At 36.0% G+C, this 18928-nt stretch overlaps 1 pseudogene; it reads right to left on the bottom strand.

The window, feature by feature from the left end:
- Positions 1 to 1213: 1213 nt before the first annotated feature.
- Positions 1214 to 14792, bottom strand: LOC115730626 (annotated as a pseudogene).
- Positions 14793 to 18928: the final 4136 nt, after the last annotated feature.

Consider the following 18928-nt stretch of genomic DNA (forward strand, 5'->3'; position numbering starts at 1 on the left):
GGTCTCCTTTTATACTTCTCCATCTTCAATCGCCCATTGCAAGATCTCCCGAGAATCACTCTCCAAACTTCCCGTTTGGATGAATTGTATTTAAAGGGTCTTATAGCCGTTGAGGTTAACCAAAGAAAGAATCTCCCGTTAGATCAAATCGCTCGTACAATTATGATCTTCGGTTTCCATATATAGAGTTCTTCATAAGGTAAGCCATCCTCATCTCCCTTAATCCACGTCCATGATTGATCTTCATGATTGATAATCTCCAAGAACGAATCCAACTTGATTTGCTAGCTATTGTGAAGATATGTAATATTAATCAAATCATCTTGAAAATGTCTCATAATAATTTGATCGTTGCACATGAAATACTTTCTCAGAGCTCGAGCTTCACAATGACGTCTGAGCTCTTCAAACAACGTCTGGACTTTCAGACATTGTCTGAGCTTTTCTTACCAGATTCAATCCTATGTGCCCATTTTTTAACACTCGAATATACATGAAGACAATCTGTAAAATAATTATTTCATTGTATTAACTTAGATATTAGAGAATATGACTTGTTTTGTCAACTTCAAAATCAATTAGGAGTTTTCCCCAACAATCTCCCTCTTTTTATGATGACAAAACTTTCCGCACAAATATATCCATTTTGAATAAGAATGTGAGGAACATGATAATTTGCTACTCAATGATATATCATATAATGCCTTAGCAAAAGTAAGTTCTGAGACAAGGATGAATTCAAATTGTGAATTCGTTCTTAGAGCATGGTCTTGTTTCGCGTTCAGAACTTGTAGGACCTCAATAAGAGCATCTGAGAGTTTGTCATTTGAACACAAATAGGTTCAGGACATTGGATTCAATAGAACTTGTATAGCTCGTATCGGAGCATGAGAAACCTGTATAGCCTTTATTCAAATTCAAGGCATTGTAAACTCAGAACTTTCTGTTCTTGTTTTACTCAAAACTGATCATTCAGAGCATTTGTACCTGTATCACTAAGCACTTATTGTTCCTGCGAGTCATTATCTTTCCCCTTTTTTTGTCATCAGCACAAAAGTATAGATTAAACCAGCATATGTATTCAAATAAAAAAACGATTCAAAGTGATTCAATTAGAACATCAAAGTACTTATGCAGAATCACCAGTCAAACTAAAAACACCCAACTTTCAAATAGAACCAAATCTGATAAAATAAGAGAATGGAAATGAGTTCTATTTGGGAGGATTTGGGACTAGAGTAGATGTGGATGGGGCTTGAGTTGATGTGGATGGTGCAAAATCTGAAGGAAGTTTGACAAGAGCGAATTTTGAGAATTGTTTCAGCTTCAGATCGATTGTAGCTCTCATATTATCCATCTTCTTTCCCATGTGTTCCATTTGTTCAGTATGCTCCCCCTCAAATTGAGCTTCCTCCTCTGTTTCCGTCTGAGCTACTTTCTGAGCTTCCATATGCTGAGTAAACTCTGGAATCTCAGTCTCTTTACCCGTTTTCTTATCCTCAATTAGTACAGCTTGAACATCATTTTCCTTCTAAAAATGTATCGTTGATATAGATGAATCGTTGATAAAGATGTTCCAATGCCATGAAAGAGGAAGAAATAGAGATTCTATACAAAGAGGGATTTATTATCAATGGAAGAAAAACCAAAGATGGGTTGACAAAAACAAATGCTGCACTCCCAATGCCATGAACCTTCGAGCTTATATATAGGAGAAAAGAGCCAGCAACTAGCGCGACCAAAATTATAGTTTAATTGGTGATAAGTTGCCGACCCTATCTTTGTTTCCTCTTTCTTATTATTATTGTTTGTCCCCTCAATTATTCATTTTTTGAAACTTTGACCACTCCTTTGGTGGAACACTTTGGCCCCCTCTCCAAAGGCAAGTGTAAAGAGCGTAACATATACTCTGAGAGAGAGAGAGAGAGAGAGAGAGAGAGAGAGAGAGAGAAAAGATGTAATGGGTAGCTTAAGAAATTGTCATAGCAGTTAAAGTCAAGATACAACATTCCATACTTGCTAGAGAACTTTGTTCCTTAAGAAACCTAAGGTCTATAGTTTATCCCAAAGTTGGCATTACTTACTTTATAATAAGGTACAAGGCCTTGACAATAGATGCGGATTTCGAATTGGACGCAAAAATCTGTTATACTTTGTTACACAATAATAGGTGTTTTAAAAGGAACGATTATGTTGATACAGAGGGTTTTCAAAACACTCTCAAAACAAAGTAGAGGAAAATCGTATCCTCTCTTACTCGATGGTCATCCGGAAAAATCATATTGGCATCATTTTCTGACCAAACTAGACATGAAAATTCATGTTTTGTATCCATAGAATGTATCGTTTCTTAATTTTTTTGGTCCGCTTTATAGTTTTCAATAGTTCCAAAACATCACTTTCCTCAGAAGTTTCGAATCGCTTGTCCTTAAATCCTTGTCAAGCAAAGTGAGTAGGGGAATGACTTCACTTAGACCATCTAATTAACAATTTCATGTTAGGTACATTCCATATTTAGGGACCCTAATAAATTGCCAACACCATGGCGTAAAGTGCTAATAACACTTTGATTCGAAAGGCCGGGGATTGATAGGTCATTGGAGAATTAAAGTACTCTTATATACTTAATTTGGAGCATCTAGATGTTCCTACTTTATTATTACAATTAAACACGATGTTTATATAATCTTTGTGGCCGTCAAGTGGTCGACCCAATAAGGAGTCCACTTGCCTCTCCACATCCACACTAGAGGTGTACAACCGGACCGGACCACTAGAAAAACCAATCCAGTTCCCAGTTCCAACGAGAACAGGCCAAGGCAGCCTCGTCAACCTCGTCAAGCTTCTCATGGGTGAGGGTTGCCCTGGCCCTCACCTTGACCAGGGCAAGGCTAGCTAACCATGGCCTTTACCTCCATGGAAAGAAAAGAAAAAAGAAAAAAGGAAACATATTCAACAAATTTATTGAACCATTGTAAAATGGCTTTTGGCATAAATTGACCGACATCTACATGAACAGTTTCTAGCATAAATTAGCCGGATGGACTCCATTAATACTAATGTCAAAAATTTTAGAATTAAATTATCTTAATTTAGAGGTAGGATTGATAACAATGCAATAAGTTTATGATTTTTCTGGTACCTTTCCTATACAAGAATATGGGCCCATATTCTGGATTAGCATCGAAATGGCTTGGCTGGCATGGCATGGTACTGCACGGCAAAGTTCGAACAGCTCATACATCCTAAAATCGAAGACCTTATATCAAAACCTTTAGGAGTTCGAAAAGCCTATATTTGACGATAATATAAGTTGAATCAATCATTCCAACACTCTCGTGCTCTCTTAGGTTCTCTTAATTTTATATTAGTGTGCTGTGCCGGTGCTATATTATATAGTACAATCTTTTTTCCTTCCGATGATGAGTTTAAAAGAGTTTTCATGTACAGCCTCAACCCATGAATGAGCTGGGGAAGTGGTTCGACAATCATATTCCTCGACTCCTCATTCGAAGTCGTGCATAAGAAATCTGGCCCTGAATGCTTGAGCTAGAATTGTGCGTCCCAAGACTAGCCCAAAACTCTTGCTAGAGAACAAATTGTGGGCTTCGGAATGGGGAAAAGGACTTGCCACTATCATGTTAGTTTACATGCTTGCCACCGCATATTGAGACTCAGTTCGAATGCATGGAGGAGAAAACATAAATGTCTGGAGCTATCAACCTGTTACCTGCTTGACGAAACGCCTACACCAAATCAAATACCCTTTCATAAAGGTCAGCATTCATTGGACAGCTTTTTCAAGTTCTTGTCACAAGTCCTAGTTTTGGTTGCGCTATCTAAACTAACATTAGGGGCCGGCTGCAAATGGCATGGGAGTCCAAGTTCACATTCCTAGACCTCTGTTAAGGCCAGGATTAAACCACCAGTCACAGGTGGATACCCATGGAGACAATGCATTCAGGTAAGTAAACTCAGGGAAGGTAATCTTTTATCTAAACAATGTGTAACTTGTTTCCAATTTCTTTAAATGTTCCGCATTTATGAATGAAGGGTTTGCTGCCTGTTCAGAACTCCTCGCGTTGAGTCCTTTTCCAGCAAAACAGGCAGAGATGGCTGATGCATGCTTTCCCACACATTTATAGCCGAGGATCTTAAGCCATGACACTCCTATATACCATTGGTCCAGGTCAATAGAGGGAAAGTATTGAACCTGGTGCTTGCCCAGTTCACATGTGAGATGGATCCTATGTACGACTTATATGATGTAACGGTGCATAAGAGTTGGACCCACCAATCTCGAATGTAGGCAACACCTGCTCACCATGTAATATTTATGCCATCACGTGATAGATAAAGTTTATGTCGCGAATATGTGAAAAGTCCCAAACAATCCATCTGTTTCTATTCTAACTCAAGCTCTTGAGCACTAGTCTACCCTGTCACTCCGTTAATCTCCTTCTTATACCGAAAACTATCACAACCAGAAATTTTCATAAAATTTGAACCTCGAATAGAAAACAATTTAGCATCAAATGACATACAAAATATACACAATCAAAAAGCTCCCATCAAGATATATGCACCACCACTTTCGTTGCGTTTTCTAATCATGTCCATAAAATAGATCTTTAGAAGCGCTAATCTAAAAGCTCCTGAACTCCGAACTCGAACTAATCTATAGGATATTTTGGGTTAACCCTACGCTCAATTAATGAAATCTTTAGGTCTAAAGTATGAGATAATCTTACCACTCAGAGCCAAGAGCACAACAACATAGGAATACTCAACAAGTAAAGTGAACGTAACCAAGTTTGTTCGTCACATGGCGAGGTATCGTTGCATTCGGTAAACATATGTAGTCATTCATTTCGTCTTGATTCTCGCTTAATTTTGTACCGGATTTCAAAGATGGCGATACGACCATGCCTTGTTCTTTCAATATTACATAAATTTTTGAGGTAAAAAAATGTGACTCACTCGTTTAGCAAGAGTACAATATATTTCTACCTTATTTCTTAATCATTTCTTAATAATTGAATAAGACCACCACGCGAGGGATACAATATGCGTTCTGCATAATTCAAGTACTTGTCGCCCAATTCAATCTAACATGTCAACCATTTCATTTTTTGTGAGCAATGTATCATACCATAGATTCACAAACATGAAAAAAAAAAATTCCACATACTCCACTACATATTCATGAAATCCATTTCAAGTACAAATCAACCATGTCAAATTTCCTCACCATTTGTTCACGTAAATAAAAATCAACCTAATTAAATCACGAGTATTCACTTACCCTTCCCAAACATGATCTAAGTTCATTTAAGATGTAAGTCGTGCATTATCACTAAATGACTATCCATGTTTGCAATGAATAAAAATAAAACCCATGACCCCCGATGTTTAGTACAACACTCAAATGCGTACAGATCAATGTACTTACTTCATGATGCACAAATACGACATAGTAGCTCATCCATACACAGCTCTTACTTGTCACTCTTTATAAACAATGTATACATCAATACCTCCTAATTTAAGCATGTTAAAGTAAGTAAATACATATTTTATGTCCTTGAATTATATCTTCTCATAATTTTATAACCCTAGCAAAAATGCATTCCGAAAAATCACGGCCATAGACAATATCTTTTCAATTTTTTGAACGTCACGAAATTGTGACCTAATTGAGATTTTACAACATCATAAAAAATAAAAAAAACCCAGTTGAATTATTCATTAAATTTATATCATAAATATAAATAACTAATTTAAAGAATTTCGAATGTCACACCTCTCAAGTCGTTTTATAAAGTTAAACTAGAGTCAAGCTCAACGGGGTCTCCTTTCCCCACCGAGACCTAGAGGCTCATGTACTATAAAATCAATACTCCGACAAATCATTCTTCTTTATATTTTTATAAATACCATGATATTTTACAATTTACCATTAATATTGCGATATTATTGAGTGCACTCTAAAATCCTAAAAAAAAAAAAGCCCGATTTCAATAATTAAATTTTTTGGGTATTCACGTTGCCCTGCCAAGTATTACACAAGATGCTTTTTCCCCTTTAATCCATTGATTTGCATCCACCGATAAAATGTTCATTCTGCTCTATGTTTCTTTTATAAAATTAGGACACTTGTATCTTGTCACCTCAAATAAATTGCACTATTGAAGTCGCAAAAGATCAATCTCAAATACTCACCCAAAATAGTAACAATCATTCTAACGTCGAATCTCAAATAACCACCTAAAATGCAAACAATCATCCAAAGTTCAATTATTTCTATGTCCACGTCACATAATCACCCACAACCACAACTACAGAAACAACTCTGCAATCAACTCATCTTCACCCATCAAAAGTTTTAGAAATCAATACCCCAACAATCATCTACTCTATAGTTCTTTCAAACAGCAATACATCACATCTGCCCCCTTAAATGTTGTCCATCAATTTGCGGAGCGTCGGCCTCATAATTTCTTAAGGGAACCTATCACTTGAGGTATCAAACTTAAGGAAACAACCCCAACAATTATTATGCTCTATATTACATTCTAAAATAAGGACGCTAGCATCTACACAGCTCAACTGAATTTCATCCTCGAAATTTGCCAACCATCCAGCTCAAATAACCAACCCCAACTATTAAATCCACTCCAAGTTCAACCTCAAAAAGTCACCCAAAATTATCCAAACCATTCTGCACTCAACTCACAAGATCAACATAGTTCCCACATCCCTAGTCCGTCACTAAATCTGACAGCTCATCAAATCCCCAAACATAATTCCCTCGGCTCCCGCCAAATGGTCTCACAAACTAACCGGTGGAATTCAGTTTTGATCCCATATGAGTATCTATGGAAAACATACATATATGCTTAAATCAGGAAAGTAGCCAACCAGGAACCACATGATTTAACATATGGTGTCATCCAAAAATTAGCTATGGAAAGCATTTGTTTGACATATATCCTGTAAACAAAGCTCGAGTAAGTTTTGTCATTTCTACATGCATTCATACCATTTACATAGAGCACATTTTCATTTGGCATTCGGCTGGCTCATTTCACAAATTGACAAACTTGTATTCGATAAAGGATCTCTTGCAAATTAAAAGCAAATTTCACTACCGAAATATGTCAAACATCCATTCGAAACATTCACCAAAAGGATAATAACCATTGAAATCACGCAAAATGATAATAATCATTCAATAATCAACACACCTTCAAAAAATAGGAATCCCAAATTTATAGAGCTTTCTTGACCCAAAAGTGGCGTTTCCATCAATAGGCATCACAAATTAATACAGACAATTCCATAGCCAAACATTTTAATATTATAGCATCTACTCAACGCAAATGACATTTAGTCAAAATTACACAAATCGTTTCGATGTCAACCTCACCCAATAATCCCCCAAAACTCGAAAATCATTCTGCTGTGGACCTCAAGTAATCACTAAAAATTATACAAATCATCCTACAATCAACTAACAATATCAATATAGCTGCTGAATCTTGCATTTACACAAAGATCCAGCAAACATGAAAAGGAAAATGACTGGATCTGAAAAGCTTAAGCACATACTCACTGCCTAACACAATTTCGGTTTCCATGGTGAAGTTTTTGATATCATGGCTTTCATGGGCCGCTCCTAAATCAGCAACAGCAAGCTTAGACGTTTCATTACGTCAATATAGACTGCAGAATTCTTTTTCCTAACTATTCGAACTCTGTATTGAAATTTTTCATCCATATCTTCTCGTGAATTTTGGAACTACATAAATCTGTCAATGGTCTCACTATGACTTTATATTTTGGTCAATTGGTCTCAATATGTCTACTCTCAGCTGTTTACTGCTATTCGAATGGATGTCATATGACAGGCTGCAAATGAGTCATTTCTCTGTAAGATCACGCTCCGATAACTCACTAAGCGGTTCTTGGAACTTACCCACATACTCATTGTTGACAAAAGCATGTGTAACGTGTCCGAGAGACTCAAGGTGAAGTACTGGCTCAGCACAGGTTGAGTTTGGCTGAAAACTGACATTTTAAGAAGTATGAAGATGGATGACCTAAAACATATTATCTACAAGACATATGTCGCAATCACTTTTAGCAAGATGATTCTACCTGAATGTCTACCAAAGGTAGTTGGATTCATCTTTTGTTGTATTCATGTGTTCTAGCAACGTATCTAAGTAGCTTGCAGTTACATCAAGGAATACTTCCCACTTACCTGCACACTCAAATGTCTGGCTGGATGTTGTATTGCTCTCACTCGTTACCTGCGAATAAAAGGTGAGAGAAAAATGACTTGTCTTCCTGAAGGATGAAATTACATGTTCATTGTTGCTACTCATACATCAAAAGCGGATCAATTTACCGGGGGACGTGTTTGTTCTTTGGTGAGGTCACTGAGGTGTATATCCAAGGAATGAATAATAATTTACAATAATGATTCCCTTTCCATCTTGAGAATTCTCAGACAAAACAAACAAAGGATTATCAGAATTTTTAATCACTAGAAAATAAGAATGAAAGGTTGATGTGATAGATTAGTACACTTTGTAGATTCCGTAGTAGCTTGATTTCTGTAAAGATGAACATATAAGTACTGCATCCTTAGTGATAACAAATGCTCGAAGCTTTACTTGATTTTGCTTATCTTACCATGAAAACCAATGCAAGTGGTTGTGACTTGCGATATGCACTAGGACGATCTAAATTTGTGCGCGACTTGCCTTTGCTGTGTTGAAAATCATATTTTCACAGTCTTGAAGAATACTAATGGACTTCAGCAGCAATTCAAATGAACTATTACCGAACTGTATATTAGCACTATCTTTTGAATCATTGTTTACAAGGAAAGCAACACATCCTCCCATTTCTTCCTGGAAAACATAAGCCTACATCAAGAGAAAAAAACAGACTTTAGTCTATTAGCATAAATTGTGCTTCTAGTTGCTCCCAATAAATTGAATGTTGATGAAGAATAGGGACCACCTCTTGGTACTGGCCAACAGAAAAATTAGATTTGACTCTCTCCAGCAAAGTACCAGAGGAATTCTTGACAGCCCCATGCAACTCCTTAGGATGACCCCATTTTGGCTGCCAGAGGAAACCTGGATAAGTGAATTGATTAAAGTTGTTTACGTATCCAGAACTAGGTCAAACCAGATTATCTGGTGCTCACCATATTCTTCAAGCAGAGCTTGATGATAATAACTTCTTATGAAATATGCGGAGGCTGTTCTGCCAAAATTCGTTCCACCGTGGTACTGCATCAGAAAAGCAGTACACTTTTCATTAGCACGGCGCCGGACATTCATGCCGTAGGAACTTCACTACACACACAGAGACATGGTACTTCAGTATGAGAGGTGTACCATATAGCAATTGATATAACTTCCATTCAGTTTTGCAATGAAGAGTGCGGCATGGAATGTGATGTCTTCAGCTGATCTTAAGTATGGTTCGCCACTATAGACTTGATACCTTCACACAAAAAATAATAAAAGCTGGTCAAAAATATAAAATCTAACTTTTTCTCTTCGGCTTTGCTAAATCTGCTCAAGAATCTTCTGAAATAATGCAGATTGCTGAGGGGAAGATGTACAAGGATGTCCAGTCCTCTGTCCAAGTAGCTGGCTTACTCAGTGAGTTTGGCCCCGGAAAAGTTTCTCCGCATCTCATGCCATTGCAAGCAATTATCTGTGGGTCAAAGCGATAATTAGGAGCTGCTTGAAAACAGAATATTACTCATTTAGAGTAGGAGAGACCAAGAAAGGACAGATTGCTTCCAGGACATAGTAGATGATCGACTTATGAAAGTGCACAATTTTCGGCTTAAACCAAATAAGGTTCACTTACCACTGGATCTGAGGCATCATTCTGCTTACATATCACCCAGGGCACTCCTGTCTCAAGTGCAACGGCCATACTCACTGCCCATTGGACATACGGGGTCATTGCTAGCCAAAATCTGCTTCAGTGTTCTGCTACTCATTTTCTATCTGCATAACATGGTGTTTTGAGTTTAATACATCGGATTCTTGCCAGGTTTTCGATAATTTAAGCAAAACTGCCTTTTGGCATTTCTTCTACCCGGGACAGTATAATTGGGCCTCCTTGGGACGCATACAGTCCCTCTGATTTCATCAAGTTGACGATCTTGGTTGTTAAGTTTTGCATGTAGAACTGCAACTCAAGATTCAGGGCAGGAGAATTGTCAATGGCAGCTTAGTGTGTTCTATCTAGAAAGTGACAGATTCAAGATTAATATTTGAAGTGCTTATCTCTCTCTCTCTCTCTCTCTCCCAATCTTTACATCGTGTCCCAGTGTATGCACTTTTCAAGAATTTGATCTGTGCCATGTCCCTTGATCCCGGGAACAGGAAAAGCGGTCTGCTGGAATGGATCGATCGGTCTGGTACAAGTTAAGGGGTCGATATTTCGGAAGTTGAAGGCAAGAAAGAAGCACAGAGATCTTGGACATGACCACTTATCATTTTAGCTTCTTAAGCAACAATATTAACTTTCATTCCACCAACAACATGCAATAGTTGTTCTAGTGATTTGGCTCATCCTTTTACAATTGTAGGACACCATCTCTTGAAGTTCAAAAGGTAAGTATGCAGAATGTCCTAATTCTTGTTAAAATGAAATGTATTACTTGAAACTGCAGAACATACCCGTAAGTCGACTCACTCTCAATGAAGGGTCCAATTCTGAGGCAAGCTTAAATCCCCTGTGCTTGGATTTCCATCACGAAACTCACCAGATCATACCTCCCGCTGAAGACATACTGGGAAAAACATAATAGAAAATTTGTTTAGAATAAATGAACCACGCATTTCGACAAATTATGACCTATGTCATAGCCTTACGGTGTGGTGCTAATGTCCTTTTAGTACCTGGCCTGGTTGGGGTTCATGCTAGTTCCAGAACACATAGGTTTGGATCACATCAACTCCTCCTTCATTGGCTTTAGCTATCAGATCAGGCCACATCTGCGCCATGGATGAATGCATTGTAAAGCTAGAACGATGTGAACTCGTGGTATGTGTTAAATTGTGATTGACCGAGTCTATCATATCAGACTACAACCATTAGTTTGTCCAGCCAATATCGATGCTAAAGGGAAACAAGGGTGCAATGCGCGAGTCTCTTTCGTTGATCTATCATGACAAACTGGGATTAAGTACTTCTCAGGCGTTACTTTTTTTTGTCAATCACTTGGTTCACACGCTTTTTGTTCTGTTTCTGCAGGAGGTAGCTTACATGGTCCCCGTGCTTTCATTTTCTTCCTGAACTAGACAAGATAATACTGGCAATGAGAGACCAAAAGAGGCATAAAATGCCAACCAAACTTTGAAATTTAGGCTCTTTCAGAGGAACAGGTGTTGGACTTTTATAGGTAAGCTGAGCTGCAATATATCTTACCCGTGATTCATTCATTCACAACTAATTCCAGCTGCTCCAAGGGACATTCTCTTTTTTCCTTCTCTCAATCAGAGAGAGAATATATTTTGTTCTCATCTCATTACAGATCACATCCTGATGAGTAAATATTACGTTTTTTTAAAAACGGAGGAGACTTTATTAATGAGCGAGAAAAAATCACTTGCATTGTCTACATTATGGATTGGAAAGTTATCAACTGAAAAGAGAAAGAAATTAATTGAGGCAGCAGAGTTTGAAAGCAGCACTAACTAGTAATTATTTGCTGCTGCCACAACAGCTGTAACACAAAGTTTGTAGGGTTTGAAGGAAATAAATGGTGCAAACTTGTCAAGAGCTGGTTTTGATGCTGCTCTCTTATTAAGAAAGGTCATGTCAGGTCGAGTTCGAATAAAGAGTAGTTCCACCAACATGAAGACAGAAAAAATCGACCAATTTCTTTTGAGTGTGGTTTGTCGTGAGGAGTGGCAGAACTAAAGGCCCATGATGGCCCGTGTCTCCAACATCCAACCATCCTTCATTATTATGCAAGAACTATTTAGCCAAACATGTTGGTCCAAACTCAACCTAGAAAAATTTTTTTTTTTTTAGAACTACGTCGGTCCCCGTCCCCGCCTTGATTTTATGCACGAACTGTGTTAAGCAAGAATGAGGAAATCATTGAGTGGATCAGACACAAAACACCAGATAAGAGCAACAAGACATGTGGCGCCTAAGGGAAAAAGAATGCAGGACTGCACAGGAACTTGTTTGATGTTCAGAAGATTGTTTCAGCAACATCCATGAGTATGGAGTAGCATCTAGAGAGAGATAGAGAGAGAGACCTGAGGAGTGCTTCTGGGATAGTGGAGAGAACCAGAGAAAAGGATCTTCCTCTGCGCATGAATGAGGAGTGATCTTCTATCGTATGCCACCTCTCCTCCTCTCACCCCTTCCCTCCCCAAGCTGGTCACCACCCCACCATCTCTCTCTCTCTCTCTCTCTCTCTGATAAATGGCTCGTGAGACTTGGTTGAGACAGAGGTCATCTTCAAGTCTTACTGTCTTTTATAGGGTGGCTCGCTTGCTTCACATGTGAATGTGATCAACAGGATGCTCAGGTCACACAAAGAAGCAAAGTAACAGTAGGTGGCAAATCCCGAAATTCTAACAAAAAATTCTCAAAATAGAAATGGTTAATGTCACGAAAAACCCTAAACCGATACACCTATCACAAATTTACCCCAAACTATTTTACTAAAATCAGGCCACTAGCATATATTTGACCTTAAATGAATTCCATCCTTGAAAAAATGCCACGCATCCATAGAAAACAATCACCCAAAGTTTAATTATTCCGATGTCAACGTCACATAATCACCCACAACTACAGAAACAATTTTGCAATCAACTCATCTTCACCAGTCAAAAGTTTTAGAAATCAATAACCCAACAATCATCTACACTATAGTTCTTTCAAACAGCAATATTATATCACGTCCGCCCCCTTAAATGTTGTCCACCAATCTGCAGAGCATCAACCTCCTAATTTGTTAAGGGAACCCACCACTTGAGATATCAAACTTAAGGAAACAACCCCAAAAATTATTATGCTCTATATTTCATTCTAAAATAAGTACACTAGCATCTTACCAACTCACTGAATTTCATCCTCAAAATTTGCCAACCATCTATCTCAAATACCCACCTCCAATTATTAAATCCACTCCAACGTCAAGCTCAAAAAGTCACCCAAAATTATTGAAACCATTCTGCAATCAACTCACAATATCAACATAGTTCCCTCATCTCTAGTCCGTCACTAAATCTGACAGCTCATCAAATCCCCAAGCATAATTCCCTCAGCTCCTGCCTAATTGTCTCACAAACTAACCGGTGGAATTCAGTTTTGATCCTATATGAGTATATATGGAAAAAATACATATGCTTAAATCAGAAAAGTAGCCAACCATGCAAAGTGAAAATGACAGAGGACTATTGAGTTATAAATCCAAGGAACCACATGATTTAACATATGGTGTCATCCAAAAATAGCTTAAAGCATTTGTTTGACATTTTCCTGTAAACAAAGCTCGAGTAAGTTTCGTCATTTCTACATGCATTCACGCCATTTACAAAGAGCACAATTTCATTTGGCATTTGGCTGGCTCATTTCACAAATTGACAAAATTGTATTCAGTAATGGATCTCTTGCAAGTTAAAAGAAATTTCACTACCGAAATATGTCAAACATCCATTCGAAACATTCACCAAAAGGATAATAACCATTGAAATCACACAAAATGATAATAATCATTCAATAATTGACACACCTTCAAAAAATAGGAATCCCAAATGTATAGAGCTTTCTCGACCCTAAAGTGGCGTTCCAATCAATAGGCATCATCCCAAATTAATAGAGACTATTCCATAGCCAAACATTTTAATATTATAGCATCTACACAATGCAAATGACATTTAGTCAAAACTACACAAATCGTTTCGATGTCACCTCAACCAATAATCGCCCAAAACTCAAAAAATCATTCCACTGTGGACCTCAAGTAATCACTAAAAATTATACAAATCATCCTACAATCAACTAACAAGATCAATATAGCTGCTGAATCTTGAATTTACGCAAAGATCCAGCAAACATGAAAAGGAAAATGACTGGAGAAGTAATCACAAGATAATCTAATAACGAAGACAAAATTTCAAAGAATTTCTTCCTTGGCATACCTAACTTGGTTCAAATTTATGTAGTTTTACTGTTTTTTCTTCATTAAGACAAAGCAAGGTCAAGCAAGAAAACCAATAACAAGGGGGAGAAACGAATGAGTAGAATATGCTAATTCACAATATACAAATGGCAGAAGTAGAGAGCAATACTAGGGCCTTCTAATGCTACAATAGCTCGTCAGCAGCATATTTTAATCAAAGCCCCTCCTAATCCACCATTATTTGCCCACCACCAGTTGTGTCATACTCTCTTTTCAATTCTCTCTCTATAATCAATCTTACCAGTCAGCCATCGAAAATCATTTCACAGATCACCACATGGAGACCTCGAGAGCATACTAGGGCTTTCTAATGGTATAATAGTTGGTCAACAGGTTTTTCCCATAATCAGTCAAAACCCATCCTTCATCCACAACCAGTTGTGTCATACTCTATCTTCTATCTTCAGTGATCTCTCTATAATCCAATCTTATCAGTCAGCCATCAAAACCATTTTCCAGATCACCGCACGGACACGTCGTTTGCGGCGCTCCAATCTAAACACCATCAATGGACACTTACCAATTCTTCACTAGACCGCATTATTACTTCATCCTCAAATTTTGCTAACCCAAGAAAGGCAAGATAAGTCGAAGTTTAGCAGCCTAGGTCGTGCAAATAGGACGGACCCCATGTCACCAGTTTCAGCAGGATCAACTTCCTCCTTCCCAATTTAACCATCTAATGCTCCATCCTAATCCAGACATTCTCCTCCTTTAGTTAGCCCAAAAAACCACTTGATCACCTCTAAATAATCAGTGAGAGAAATGTGACATTGTCAAAAGCCAATTCAGAACCTTGTTAACAATACATTTCTCAACACTAAGATTAGATTCATCTTACTTATGTTAACTACCATTGCTATGAGATATTTGAAAACTTGCAGTTCATGAAGAATCTGAGAAATAGAGTTGACAAACATGTGATATAACCTAATGTTATACACATTATATTCTTCAAAAGCAAATTGAAAATAACAGGTCTAGGTAATATATATAAAATTGTAATCTGGTTACTATTTGACATAAAACAGAAAATTAAGAAGTTCCACGGTTTTATAGAGAAGGAGAAAACCAAAATTCCAACTTATTTCGCAGAAAAAGACATTTGAAAACTTTCTGCCCATAAACCTAATGAGAGATAGATTGAAAAACTTGTTATAGAATCTTTTGAAAGAAAATTTAAACTCACAATGTTTGAAAATTGTAGGCCGTGTACAAAATAGAGTAAGGAAGAAAATTGTCATCAACAGCAACATATGGAATCAACTTTGAATCCCTCTAGGACAGAAAACTTACAATCAAGTAGCAGATGTTTAAAAAGGACAAAACAAAAATCTCAAAACTTTATAAAATAGGGAGATAATAGGAAATCTCTTTAGCAGAGAACCTTTAAAACAGAGATAAGTAAACAAAACGAGAAAAAAAAAGGTGGCAACAAAAGAGAGATTTACAAACATACTGCTCATAAAGCTAACAGTTTGGACGAAGTTCTTAAGAAGCAAATGTAAACTACCAACTTTGTTTGAAGATTGTAGGCCTTGTACATAAAATAGGGAGATAATAGGAAATCTCTTTAGCAGAGAACCTTTAAAACAGAGATAAGTAAACAAAACGAGAAAACAAAAGGTGGCAACAAAAGAGAGATTTACAAACATACTGCTCACAAAGCTAACAGTTTGGATGAAGTTTTTAAGAAGCAAATGTAAACTACCAACTTTGTTTGAAGATTGTAGGCCTTGTACATAACCGAGTTTGGAGTTTCCATGATTTGCAAGATGTGGAAACTACTTTAATGAAAATGTTGAATCCAGTCACTCAAGCCAGGAAACTTGAAAACAAGAATAATATTTAGAAAGGATACAGCATAAGTCTCACACTTTTGAAAGTAGAGTGATTAGATAATCTGTTCAACAAGAACATTTGGAATGTCGTTTGATTTTTATTTTTTGAATCGATTACTCAAAGACATCCCATACTTATACTCAAGAAGTTAATATTTGATAAAAAAATAAAATAAAAGTCTCACAATTCTTTCAAACAGAGAGATGAATTAAGAAATCTAATTAACAAAAGAACTTTTGAAAGTACAAAAGGACAACACAATAGTGAACGTTCTTTTTGGCAAAAAGCAGAGATTTGCGTTTTGCAAACTTATTGCTGATGCAGCTATTGAGAAAATCGAATGGAAAAACTTGTCATAGAATCTATTTACAAGGTGTTCTTTCAAACCACATTTAAACTCCCAATGGATTTTGAAAATAGTAAGTCTTGTGCAAAACAGAGTAAGGAAGAAAAATGCCATCATTTTCACCATTTACAAACCTTACGCAAGAAAACTTTACATCTGGTTGCTCTATGATAGAAAACATAAATCAAAGAGTTAACATTTAGAAAGGACAACATAAAAGTCTCAAAATTCTTTAAACTAGACAGAGATATTAAAAAATCTGATTAACAAACAACTTTTAAAACAAAGAGAAAGAACAAAGAAGGAAGAACAAAAGTTTTTAAGTTTTGGAAATGAAAGAGATACTTGCAAACCTTCTACTCATAAAGCCATGAAGAAATAGCTTGGAAAACTTGCACATAGAATCTAAAGTATTTTGCATAGCGTTCTTCGAATCAAATTGAAACTCCCAATGCTGATTGGAAAGAGTATGTCTCGTACAAAACATAGTAAGGAAGAAAATTAAAATCATTTCCACCATTTTAAAGCCAGTTGTTCTTTGATAGAAAACCGAAAACCAAGAAGTCAACATTCAGAAATAACAACACAAAAGTCTCAGAATTTTTCAAAACACAGAGAACTATTGGGAAATTTGTTCAACAAAGAACTTTTAAAACAGAGAGAAAAGACAATGGTTTAAGAAAATTTTTGGCAAAAAATTAGATTGTAGCAAACCTTCTGCTCATAAACCTACTGAAAAATAGAACGAAAAAAGTTGCGATAGACTATAAAATATTTGGCACAAAGTTCCTTAAAAGAAAATTTAAAACTACCAATGTTTTTGCAAGATAGCAGGTCTCTTACAAAATCAGAGTAAGGAAGAAAAATACCAAGATTTGTAACATTTGGAAAAAATAAAATAAATAAATCCTGTTACTAGAAGACAGAAAACTTAAAATTAAGAGTTCAATATGTAGAAAACACAAACTAAAAATCTCAGTTCTTTAAGACAGAGCAAGATGTTAGGAAATCTCCTGAACAAAGATTGCAAAAAGTACAAAAGGAATAAACAAAATATCACGTTTCTTTGGCAAAAACAGACAGATACTAGCAAACTTTCTACTCATAAACCCATTGAAAAATAGATTGAAAAACTTTCGAGAGAGTCTAAAATAATTTGCATGATGACGCTCCTTCAAAGTAAATTTAAGCTCTCAATGTTGTCTGAAAAATAGTTTCTTGGGTACAAAACAGTGAAACACAGTAACGAATTTTTTTTTTTTTTTTTGGGTCGAAAAACAGAGTAAGGAATAAGATTGCCAAAATTTGCAACATTTGGATACAATTGTGAAAGAAAAATTCATATGCAGTTACTCAAAGACCAAAAACTTTAATTCTAGAAATCAATATTTAGAAAGGATAAAAACATAGTCTCACAATTCTTTTAAAAAGAAAGAGAATTCAGGAAATATCTTTAACAAAGAACTTTTAAAACAAAGAGATACGTTTGGAGTTTTTTGGGAAAAGAAAGAGATACTAGCAAACTTCCTGCTCATTAAGCCCATTGAGATATAAGATTGGTCTGAACAAAAAAAGATACAGAATTGAAAAACTTGTGAAGGAATCTAAAATATTTTGTATGACGTTCCTTAATAGCAAATTTAAATTTCCAGTGTTGTTTAAAAAATAATAGGTCAAGTACAAAACAAAGTAAAGAGGAAATTATACCAAGATTTGCATTATTTAGAAACAACTTAAAAAAAAAAAAAAAACTTCAAATCCGGTTACTTGAAAAGCAAGAAATTAATATCTAAACAGGACAAAACAAAAGGACAGAGAGAGTCATTAGGAAATCATTTCAGCAAAGAAATTTTAAAAAACACATGTAAGTATACATAAGGACAAGACCAAAGTTCAATCTCTTTGTAAAAAAGAGATACTTGCAGGCATTCTATCCATAAAAGCCATTGAGAAATAGATAGGAAAAAATTGTGATGGAATCTAAAATAATTTTCATGATGTGCTTTAAAAGAAAAAATAAATTTCCAATGTTGTTTAAGATATAGTAGCTCCTGTACAAAACTGAGTAAGGAAGAAAAAACCCAATATTTGGAAAGACTTAAAAAAAAAATACTTTAAATCCTGTTACTTGAAAACAGAATGCATAAATAAAGAAGCTAATATTTAGTAAATAAAATAAAATTCTGACAATTCTTTCAAACAAATAGATATTAGGCAATTTCTTTAGCAAAAAAATTTAAAAATACAAACAAAAGTTTACATTGTTTTGGCAAAATTAGGAGATATTTCCAAACTTACTACTCAGAAGGCTGTTGAGAAATCGATTGGAAAAACCTGTGATATAATCGAAAATAGTAGGTCTTCTACAAAATAGAGTAGCAAAGAAAATTGCCATCATTTACAACATGCAGAGATGATTTAGAAATAAAACTTTAAATCTGATCATTCACTGATAGAAAATTTAAAATCAAGAGGTTAATATTTAGAAA

This window comes from Rhodamnia argentea, chromosome 1, assembly GCF_020921035.1.
Source record: "Rhodamnia argentea isolate NSW1041297 chromosome 1, ASM2092103v1, whole genome shotgun sequence".
Taxonomy (NCBI): domain Eukaryota; kingdom Viridiplantae; phylum Streptophyta; class Magnoliopsida; order Myrtales; family Myrtaceae; genus Rhodamnia; species Rhodamnia argentea.